The sequence below is a fragment of the Pleurodeles waltl genome, chromosome 1_2, assembly GCF_031143425.1.
Source record: "Pleurodeles waltl isolate 20211129_DDA chromosome 1_2, aPleWal1.hap1.20221129, whole genome shotgun sequence".
NCBI classification, from domain to species: Eukaryota; Metazoa; Chordata; class Amphibia; order Caudata; family Salamandridae; genus Pleurodeles; species Pleurodeles waltl.
This window is the reverse complement of record NC_090437.1, coordinates 835108401-835120627: the sequence shown is the minus strand read 5'-3', so window position 1 is coordinate 835120627 and position 12227 is coordinate 835108401. Positions and strand designations below refer to the sequence as shown.

The following is a 12227-nucleotide window of genomic DNA, read 5'->3' as shown; positions in this document are numbered from 1 at the left end:
GGAAAAGTGTGTCAGATCACTGTGGCATGCTGCATGCTCCACAACATCTCTCCGCAGAGGAATATCCTGTACATCCTAGAGGAGGGGGAGCCTGCAGTGCCACTGGGTGAGCCTCCTGAAATGCCAAGGGAAGATGAAAGTAGTAAAGAGGAAGGAGCTGACTTGCGGGAAGATCTCATCAACAGCTACTTTTCATGAGTGTATGTAATGTGATGTAACCACTGTGAACAATGAACTGTAGGTGTGGGATTGTGTGGAGTTGAGTGTGACAACTAAGGTGCTGATACTCTGCAATAGTCCACGAAAGGCTGCTTGAGGACTTAGCCTTTGACATATCCCCACCTTCATAATGCTGCTTTGTTTGTGTCAGTCTCATTGCAATCTAATGTCATTTCCATTAGCTTGCTATGTGATTTGTGTAATAGGTATGTTTTCAACCTTACACTCCTTGTTTTGCCTTTGTATAGGTACCTTCACCATAACATCCTCATGTGGGCATTTGAGAGTTGTACCATTGGCAGGTATCTGATGCTTTTCTGATATACAAAGTGGACATGGATTGTTCCAGGTAATATAGGTCACAGATTTAGGGGGTCATTCTGACCCTGGCGGCCGGTGACCGCCAGGGTCACCGACCACGGGAGCACCGCCAACAGGCTGGTGGTGCTCCCAAGGGCATTCTGACCGCGGCGGTTCAGCCGCGGTCAGAAAGGGTTAACCGGCGGTCTCCCGCCGGTTTACCGCTGCCCCATTGAATCCTCCATAGCGGCGGAGCGCGCTCCGCCGCCATGGGGATTCAGACACCCCCTACCGCCATCCTGTTCATGGCGGGAAACCCGCCATGAACAGGATGGCGGTAGGGTGTGCCGCGGGGCCCCTGGGGGCCCCAGCAGTGCCCATGCCAATGGCATGGGCACTGCAGGGGCCCCCGTAAGAGGGCCCCACAAAGTATTTCAGTGTCTGCTTTGCAGACACTGAAATACGCGACGGGTGCAACTGCACCCGTCGCACCCCTGCAACTACGCCGGCTCAATTCTGAGCCGGCGTCCACGTTGCAGGGGCATTTCTGCTGGGCCGGCGGGCGCTCTTTTGGAGAGCGCCCGCCGGCCCAGCGGAAATGTTTGAATGGCCGCCGCGGTCTTTTGACCGCGGTGCGGTCATTTGTCGGCGGTACCTTGGCGGACGGCCTCCGCCGTCCGCCAAGGTCTGAATGACCCCCTTAGTGTGTATGATATCTGTGTCAAGACAGCTTGAACAGTGTTTGGGTGGAAGGTCAGAAGTGCACATTGGACTTGTTTTGTGTGCTGTGTTGGGCCGATTACATTATGTGTGTCATCACGTCAGTGTAGTAATCAGTTGTGAGCAAGGCGTTTACCCTTCACATTGGCTAAATACTGTTCTGACCTGTATGCAGCTGTAGATGTGATTAATCATTGCAGACCACAGTGCCTGTGCCACAACACTGACATATGTTTGTGTCATACCACCAGATTCATGGTCATGGATTATGATGGACTTGTAAACAGATGATGTTGTACTGCCATCTGTATGTATATTGGATTATGTGATGTTGGATTACTTTGGTGTGGTATGTGATAAGGCTCAAGCAGCTAACATCATCCACTTTAATGTTTGCCTATTCTATAGGACAATGTCTGACAAATCCCTCCATTCGAGGCCTGGGGAGGTGGATGGGGGACGTTGTACCCTAGAATATGTGCTTTGACTCAGTATGAGTCACTCATTCTTATGTCACAAAGGTCCAGACATGAGAAAAGCCTATGTGCTGTAACCTGGATTAACATGTTTGTTGTGACCAGACACTTGTGCTGATGTGTTTGTGTTTAATGGTTGTAATCCTTTGTAGACACTGTGTACCTGTGACATATCCGTCCTTGTACAATTAACTCATGTGTTCATCATGTGGGTCACATAATCTTACATTTCTACATAACAAAATGTTGAAATTAGGCAAGCAGACAATGAGTTTGCAATGGGTGAAGTTATTACAGTGCTGATGCATTAAATAAAAATTGGACAGTAAAAAAGCAAAAAAATTAAGTAAACGTGTCAGTTATGGTGAATGAAATCATTGGAGTAGATGCTACAAGATTGGGAGTTCAAGGTTCAGAGTACACCTCTTATTAGAATTGTTGGGTAGTTCAGGATCAGTCAACAGAGTGAAAGTGTGGCAAACAAAGGAGTTACTTTAGGAAGAAGTCTTGCTGGCAGTGGTGGATGTCTTGCCATCCGAGCCTCCTGGATTCTTCACTGGATTTTCCCGATGCATGGAGGGCGGGGGATCTGCTGCTACATAGGCAGGGGTATCTGGGGTTTGTTCCGCTTGCAGGGCCTCCCTTCTATTGGCTGGTACCAATGAAGAAGGGGCTGGTGCTGATGCTCCAAAGGAAGGGGTAGAGTGGTGTTGTAGAGCCCTGTTATGGAGGCTATGTTGGTATTGTTAGCCTCTCACTGTTCACACATTTTTCTATGTAGATTGGTTACTACTTGGCCCATCATGTCTTGCGACTCCTGGCAGACCCGCAAGACATGGCTGATGGAGTCCTGGCCAGGAGCAGCTCCAACGGCCTCACCCTGTTGGCCTACATCATCTCTCCCAAGCACCCTACTCCGAGAGCCCTGTGCACTTGCCACAGGGTGCCGTCTCACACTGAGTCCTGAAGTTTAATTGTTGGAAGTATTGTATTGCAACTTAGGATCCAGGACTGGGGGCACAAGATGGTAGACATGGTGTGCTCTGAGCACAGGTTGGGGGGTGAATGGGTTGGTGATGTAGAGGCAAGTGGGATGGGAGGTGTTGATGTGGGCACAGTGAAACTTACTGTTGGGGGCTGACCAAGTTGCCCAAATTGTCCAGAACCATCCTTCACGTCCAGACATCCAGGAGTGTCTTCTTCACAAACGGCTTCATCCAAGGGGGTAGTGGCAGTCTCTTCTGTGTCTTCTGTGTGCCCAGTGGTAGCTCAACTTCTTGATGTGAAAGATATGTTACTGGTTGTATTTTGACATCTACCTCCAACAATTTAGTGTTACATTAAGCATCAACCTTGTACAAAGTTATTGTTATTGTGGCGAGTAGACCTGATATTGATTGTATAGACATGACATTTTTGGAGCATGCCAGATTTCTTTTTTTGGTCTGAAGCAGCTGCTGAGATGTGCAGATCATTAGCCCTTGGGGGATGGTCTGAGAATGCCATCTTGCCACTAGTGGAGGCAAAATAGAGGCTAGGCATGATATGTCTTAGGCCATTTTCAGGTCTAGTTGGTTGTGATGCAGGCAGACCCAGGAGTTTGTTTAATATGTGACTGGAGTTGTCATGTGGTCAGTGCATGGTGAATGTGTCTGCTGCCAATAGCATTCTGGTGATGCATCTTGAGGCCTTTCGGATCATTGTTTTGCACACTGGGTAAGGTGTCCTTCCTGTCCTCAAGGGTTTCATCTTGGGTTAGCTAGTCAGGATGGAGCTAGTTGGTCAAGCACATCTCAGTGTTGAGCGTGATCTTTATCTTTGCCCCTCCCATAAACTTTCATTTTGAGTCAGCAGACAAGGGTATTTGAACAACAGGTGACCACTTTTCTGGTGTTTGGAGTTAGTAAAACAATGCCTCCTTCGAGCTGCAGTCAGGTCACTCTCCATACTACACACACTTGGCAAATGGTATCCTCTCAGGTAAGTTAACTTCAATTGAGAGTCCATAGATAGATTTGGACAACATTGTTTTTGTGGTTGGAGTTAGCAATACATGGCCTATTGGGCTGTGCATCCCGGGCACTCCATTTATGTCCCCTGACCATACAATTGGCATCCTCCCAGGTGAGTAAACGTCATTTGAGAGACAAGACACAGGGGTATTTAGGCATGAGAACACTAAGCTTATGTTTGGAGTTAGAGAGTGTTAGCCTTGGCATCCTTGGTGTGGTCTCCTCCAACTTTTTGCCTCTGTTTCCCAGGTTGGCTTTGAAGGACACTGAAAATAGATGGTATAGAACTCCTCAGCAGATGTGTTCCTCAAGGCTATATCCCCTTATCTAAACTTAATGAATTTTTTTCAGATGGCAAATTGGTGCAGGAATTAGGTCTTACACATCATATCTCAAACTCCCTGTAATAAGGAATCACAATTTCTGAATTATTGGACAGTCTGATTCTTTTATCTGCAGAGACCAACAATCTGTGTTAATTTGTCATTTGAAAATCAACAATAAAGCGGGTTCCTCACTATTCAGAATCAATATGTTTGAAAAATGCTGCATGCTACAAATTCAAAATAGCATTATCTAGTATAAAATATCTTAGCACAACATAGCATAAAGCAACACAACCCACCACATCACCGTACAATACAACACAACACTCTACAACACAGCAGAACACAATAAAGCACTGAATACATGATGTGGTTGAATGAAATTACACCAAACCTTTAAACTATCCAACAGACATCCAGTCTTTTAGTCTGAAGTGATACATGTTATCTACCTGTTGAGACCAAAATTGTCCCAAAATGCTTCATTAACTTAGATCCAGGATAACGAGGCCTAGGTTTAGTGCTAAGGACATCTTCCTGAAACTGTGGCTTTCACCATTACTAAAATCGTCCTTAAAGTGATTTCCCATGCATTCAACATTTTATTTTTAATTTACAAGAAAGTGATGTTATTACATCAAACAATGCAATGGAAATCCCTGTCCATAACCAGTTACAAAAATAGTGTTAATTTGTTACACTAATAAATGTGGAAGAACAAGGGAAAACACTATTTTTCATTTGATCACCCATTCAGTTATGCATTTTCTGTAACATTACAGTCGTTAGTTACAATTACACAATTAATTCCCTGATGATAATATCACAAGAGCCCAATCGTCTCAGTGGGACAGGCCTAGACAGAAGCTGACTGCACAAACCACTGATTCCAACTAATCTCCGTCATCAGAAAATGGTAGAACATATAAGATAAAGAAGAGGAATGACATTGAAGACCTTGCAACGAAGGAACCTTGAAAAGTTAAAAATTGAGGCAGAACAATAGATTAAAGTGATTTTATGATGTAGTGCATAGGACCTGATTCTAGTACAGGTATTATTCTGAGGAGATCTTACAATATTTTATCATAATGTATTATTTACTTTATTATTTTGTTTAAAGGTGCTTTTTACTGTATACAACAGTTGACAAAGTCATGAAAAAAACACTAATGAAATCAATGCATCCGTTCATCTCACTTTTCATTTATACCATACAAAACGTCCATGCTGGCAGACAAACGCACTGAGCTGAAATCGTTATGCATATTACCATTATTAATTTATTCATTAGAATTAATTCTCAAATAAATCACAAATCTAAATGATGTCAGTTTGATTTGACTTGTCTCCCTCTGTTACAGTCATTTTAGATCATAGAATTCAAAATGTACATTTTCATTAATTAATCTGACTAAGTGAAATACAATTTGACACAGCAGTTGTTTCCTGTCAGTTTAATTATTTTGACTCAGGGATATTTCTTCCGGCAACAAACAACATGCTTGAACTGATAATCTTTTTACACCCAGCTGATTTTCTTTTGACCAACCGCTACAATTTATAATAGTTCTCTTGTTAAGGTTTTCCCACCTGAGGCTATTTTGTACGAAATTCAAATGTGGTAGCGCCGTTGGACATACCATAATCGACTTTGACAATGCATGTGCAATGATTTAATGAAGGCAAAGCAGGTATTCTGGTAAATACCATTTAAAGCATGGAAATACAATTTAAAAAGTCAGCCTTTTTTATAACGATACAATAAGCGACATATAATTCAGACACATATTATGTTATTTTCTGCGGTTGGGTTTTCTTTGTAAGTGCGTGAGACAAATACAGTTATATTTACAGATGTACACAATTATGGCTTTGCCTACATTTGCTTGTGAACCTCAAATTACTGACCATTGTGTAGACTGCAAAGTTTAACAATCTTTTGCTTCAGTCCGGGATTCAACCCTCTTATTTTTCAGCATAGAAAATGCACACGCAACCGTCAAAATCAAGATCTCAGTGGTGCGCACACAGTGTAGGTGCTACTTAAGGTGAAGCTGTGCATCTATGATGCTCACACCACTTTCGAAACACAAAAGTGGAGTCCAGATAGAATTCAAGCCCCAAAAAGCCACGGCATGGTCACAGATGTTAAATGCTGGCAGCCATGTTACATTTGTGGAGTATAAGTTCCTCCTGTTTCTGGGAATCCGTTCCTAAGTAAATAAAATCCCTGCTACTGCAGACTGAAGACTTATAGTAGAACCTGTTGCCTGGAGTTAATGATAGACTTTTTTGGGTAGAGAGCATGATATTTGAGGGCAAGGATTTAGGCCTTGACAACTGCATGTTATTTCTGGAGCTATCCTTCCACAGATTGTAAACTCTAAATTGCACTTGTTATTCCTTGAGAGGAACGAAAAGAATCCTCATCTTGAGCAGACTTTCTTTGCCTATCTTTAAAATCATATACAGTATTAAGGTGTTGCATTAGGTGGGGAACTGCTTGTTTATTGTGAGGAGAAAATGTATGGTTGTTGTTGAAAAATTAGGTCTCTAGTTGCCAGTCGGTTTGAACCCTGTCCAGGTAGGGACCCTCACTGTAGTCAGGATAAGGGAGATACCCACTCAGATAACCCCTGCTCATCTCCTTGGTTGCTTGGCACAAGCAGTCAGGATTATCTCAGAAACAATGTGTAAAGCATTTGCACATAACACACAGCAATAAATGAAAACACTACAAAAGGACACCAAAGCAGTTTTAGAAAAATAGCCAACATTTATCTATATAAGACAAGACCAAATACGATAAAAATCCACCATACAGTAATATATGAGTTCTGCAAGATTTACTCAAAAATACAGTTCCTTAAAGTCGATAGCTCCACCACGGCATCGTGATCAACAAAACCAACAATTCAGGCCAACCACAGTGTCGCGGGTAAGCTACGGTGTCGGGAAGACCCGCAAACAGTTCTTTGGATTTGCAGGGTGTTGTGATCCTCGCAGTGAGCTCCGGAGAGTGGCATCGCTGGCGTCTCTGTGTCAGTTCCGGAGTCGGTGTGTTGGTCGTCAGGCCCTTGAAGTCACATGTGTTCCGGATCGAACTCCAGGCTGATGAAGTCAGGAATGATGGCGTGGATGGCATCGGGGATGCGTGCAAAGTGGGTCAATGTGACATGCGGTGCCCACAGGTCACAGTGCAGGCAGCGGCTTGATGACGGCATCCAGCAGCGTCTGAGAGACTAGGGCTGAGGTGTGAAGCGGGGCGGTGTGACGTGCGGTGTCACCAGGTCACAGTTCAGGCAGCGGGGTCATCATGCTGAAGCGCTGTCGTCGGTAGGCCCAAGACAGCGGTGCGGGATGGGACGGTGCTTTGTGACCGTCCTGAGCGGTGTCCACAGGCCACGGTGTGGGCAGGATGCCTCGTGACAACACTGGAGTCGATGGTGCTGGCGTCGGTGGACTGGGGCTGCAGTGCAGGATGGTACGGTGCTTTGTCTACCTCACAAGCGGTGTCCACAGGCCACAGTGCAGGCAGCGGCAGCGGTGTCAGCAGGAGCAGTGTCATTGGGCATGCCCAGGCTGCCGTGTGAGCAGGCGATGCTGGAGTGCAGGGCCCACAGGTCGTGGTGCGAGCAGCGGCTCGGGGAAGTCGTCCGATGATGGCGTCGTTGAGACCAGGGTCGTGGTGTGAAGCGGAGCAGTGCGGCTCTGTGCGTCCTTGGCAGGTTACGGTGCAGGCCAGCAGCGTCAGTGGCGTTTCAGTGGTTTCTCCTCTTGAACAGCACAAAACACACATTTCCCAGTGCTGCAGGTCGAGGAAACTGAAGTCTTTGGTGTCCCTGAGACTTCCAATAGGAGGCAAGCTCTACTCCAAGCCCTTGGAGGACTTTCTCAAGCAGAACACAGCAAAGTTTACCCATTGCATTCTCTTCGGGCAGAAGCAGCAATTGCAGGCCAGTCCAGCAAAGTAACACAGCAAAGGGACAGTACTCCTCCTTTAGCTCGTCAGCTCTTCTCCTGGGCAGAGGTTTTGGGACTTCTTCTTATACCCCTTTCTGCTTTTGAAGTTGGCAATCTTCAAAGCAAAGTCTCTAGTGTTTATGAGATCCTTCCTTGTCCAGGCCAGGCTCCAGACACACTCCAGGGAGTTGGAGACTGCATTGTGTGAGAGCAGGCACAGTCCTTTCATGTGTAAATGACCACTCCTCCCTCCCCTCTATCTCAGATGGCTCATCAGGATATGCAGGCTACACCCCAGCTCCCTTTTTGTCACTGCCTAGAGGAGAGATGTGAACAACCCAACTGTCAAACTGCTCCAGATGGTAATCCACAAACAGGCAGAGTCACAAAATGGTTTAAGCAGGAAAATGCCTACTTTCTAAAGGTGGTAGTTTCAAACTCACAATCTAAAAACCAACTTCACTAAAAGATGTATTTTTTTATTGTTCGTGCAGAGACCCCAAACTCCATATTTCTATCTGCCCTCAATGGAAATCTACACTTTAAAGTTATTTAAAGGCAGCCCCCATGTTAACCTATGAGGGAGATAGACCTTGCAACAGTGAAATCCGAACTTGGCAGTATTTCACTGTTAGAACATGTAAAACACGCCAGTACATGTCCTACCTTTTAAATGCACTGCACCCTGCCCATGGGGCTACCTAGGGCCTACCATAGGGGTGCCTGAAATGTAGTGAAAGGGGAGGATTAGGCCTGGCAAGTGGGTACACTTGCCAAGTTTAATTGGCAGTTTAAAACTGCCCTCACAGACACTGCAATGGCAGGTCTGATCCATGTTTACTGGGCTACTAATGTGGGTGGCACAACCAGTGCTGCAGGCCCACTAACAGCATTTGACTTACAGGCCCTGTGCACCTCTAGTGCACTTTACTAGGGAATTACCAGTAAATCGAATATGCCAATCATGGATAAACCAATCAACAGTACAACTTACACAGACAGCATATGCAGTTTAGCACTATTTTAGCAGTGGTAAACTACCCAGAGTCCTAAAGCCAACAAACAAATGGTCAGAAAAATTAGGAGGAAGGAGGCAAAAAGACTGGGGATGACCCTGCAGAAAGGGCCAGGTGCAACAGTTGTGATGTGTAGTTATTATGTAGCAGTGTGCAAATTTGTTACACTGAGAATCATCACAAAGTATATTTGCAATATACTGAATGTAGTTCTCGATGGTGAAATGCGCAATGTTAAGGTTACTTCTTGCACATATTATAGGAGGTCTGTTTGCAATGCAGCTGTAGGAAGTCCCAGAGTTCCATCTAACTCTGGAAAGCTGGAAAAGCAGAGACTGCTACAGGTTGTATCAAACATCTTCTTAGGTTTAGTGAAGTGGAATTCAGATGATGACATTTCAAAGAAGTGTTTCTTTTATTTCGCTATCAACACTTTTGTGATACAGGTCGAGCCAGCATTAAGAACAGACAGAGTGACAATATCTGTGTTTTTTTCTCTTGCCCCATTCCCATGTTTGTGGGTCTTCTATTAACTAGCAAATACTCTTGTATAGTTGTCTCTGGGTTCAGCAAATTGTGGATATTCTCATCCCTCTCCTGGAGTCCAGATTGCCAGATTAGTGCCACGACATGCAAAGCACCGTTGGTCCTACTCTCCTGGGATTAGCCAGGTCTGAATTGCCAGACCACAACCCAAGGAATTGGACTAGAGCAATTCAGACCACTTTCTACCTTGTGAGGCCTGATCATATAGATGTGATGTGAATCCAATGAAAAAAATAGCCACATACCCACATCCATCCATACCTACCACACTTTGGCCCATATTTATACATTTTTTGCACAGCATTTGTGTCATTTTGTGACACAAAAGCGGTGTAAACGTACAAAATATAGGCCCATATTTATAAAATTTTTGTGCCACATTTATTGCCGGCGCAAACTTACAAATTACAATTATATTTTGTAAGTTTGCGGCACTTTTGCATAAAAAATTATGCAAATGCAGTGCAAAAAAGCATAAATATGAGCCATAATTCTATATTGTATGTTTGTGCTGCTTTTGCGTAAAAAAAGGATTCAAATGCGGCCCAAAAAAAGTATAAATATGGACCTTCCTACACCAAGATCAGAGAAATAAAAAAATGATCGATGGTATGCTTGAATTAATTCTAGCTATTGTTAGAGACTTTGGGCTACAACCTACTCCACACAGGGAGCAAATTATTTGTTGTCCTGTTAGGGTAGAAACAGTCCAGCTGCCAGGCCATGTCCTACTGTCATCCGTATAATACAGCTTCATGTAGAGATGAGTTTCATTATTCTGACAAGAAATACATGCTTTCTGCTTGAATAAGAGACATTGAGGTATTTATTTAGATAATGACGGCATTAGATATGAATCAACTCCTGAAAGCATATCTCTAGGGCAGAAAATAGTTAATATTGCTGCACAAGATGGTGGGAAAAGCATGAATTTACCTTGGAAATTGCAATGTTTAACCCCATCCCAGCAGGAAACCAACAGGAGTTAAAGAAGAACAGCTTCCGGAACTGAAGAATTCCTGAGTACTTTACAAAGGTCTGTGGCGAAAACTGTATCCTACCTAGCCCTCAGGCCCTGAGAATAGTAGTTTTCTCCAGAAGCTTGTGGTGACAGCCTGCTTCTAACCCTGTCTCTATCAAGCTTGCTGCTGTGAACATTTTCTTCTGTGGACAGAGAGTGTAAGAGGTCCCAGAAACAAATACAATAGAGTGAGCACAGCAGCCCACAACAATACAGAAGTGCGCTGTGGAAAAATAGCATGTAATTTAATTTGAAAATAAGTTAAATAATGAGTACATTATATGCATTGTTACTACATTGCAAACACGGTTTACTGTTACATATATCTTACGCGCCTAAGCCCAATTTGGGTACATTCATAGCATTGCAATATTCATTTATCATGACAGTCTTTATTTTCATGCAGGGCCTTGTACTGACAACTTGAACTTCGCTTAGTTTGGAAACATTTCAGTGGACCTTTACAGAGCTCATAGAAAATCACGAGCAACTTGGCACACTCCTAGTAACAATGCATTTTGGGATCTGACCTTTTGAAATAGTCTTATTATTTTCACTTTTACAAATATTTCACTTAATTTAAAGAGAAAAACAAAGTCCATTATTGTAAAGGACTGCAGATCTATAACTGGCTAAGGCCCAAATTTATGCCGTGGCCCCTGCATTAGATTGAAAGATTTTCCCTGGGGAAGAGGTGGTCCCCAGTGTTGCAGGTGGGCCATGCGGATTCCCACATTCATTTTTAATTTCTGCCCCTGGGAGATGATGGTTACCCGGGCTGCAGGGCTGTGTGCCCCCTCATTTAAAGATTATAGCCCTGGAAAGGTGGCAGTCCCCGGGCCTACAGGGGGGCCGGTCAGTCTCCCCATATGCAATTTTAATTTGTGGTCCAGGGAGGTGGCAGTCCCTGGGGCGGTGAGTGAGCCAGGCAGCCCTCCGCATTAGATTGAAAGATGTGGTCTGGGGAGGTGGTGGCCCCTGGGGCTGTGCGGGCCACATGTCTCCAATGCATTAAATTTTAAATTCTGCCCCTGGGAGGTGGTGGTCCCCAATGCTGCGGGGGCCCATGGCCCCTGCTTTCAGTTTTAGTTTGTGCTCTGGGGAGGTGGCTGTCCCTGGGGCTGCAGGGGAGGGCAGCCCCCCCACATTGATTTACAAATTCTGCCCTGACGAGGTGGTGGTCCCTGGGGGTGCAGGGGGCGAGGTCCCCCACCGCACACATAGGCCCCCATTACAAGTTTGGCGGCTGGACGAGCCAACCACCAAACTCACAGGGAGGGCGCCACTGTCATACAGGTGGCATCCCCCTGTCTTATTGCAATGTTCCTGCTGGGCTGTCTGGCGGGAACATTGTATTACAACTTTCCCGCTGGGCCATTTGGCGGGAACAGTGCTACAATATTGACCTCATCTCCTTTAAGGTGTCTGAGACCAATATAGTAGCACGCAGCACCCTTGGAAGCATTCCAAGGGTGCTAGGCTGGGCGGCCCCTGTGCTGCCCATTGCATAGGCATGGATAGTGCAGTCCAATTTACTTTTATGACTGCGAAGCACTTTGTAGATCGGGTCCCTCCTTCTTGTGCAAGTGGCTGCACATTTTAATATTTGCCAACAACAACGGTCC

The 12227-nt window shown here is 44.9% G+C and overlaps 1 protein-coding gene across 1 annotated transcript in view; it reads left to right on the top strand.

Moving 5' to 3' along the window:
* Window positions 1-12227, top strand: part of GLRA3 (glycine receptor alpha 3) — a 596907-nt gene that overhangs the window by 452257 nt on the left and 132423 nt on the right. The window lies entirely within an intron of this gene.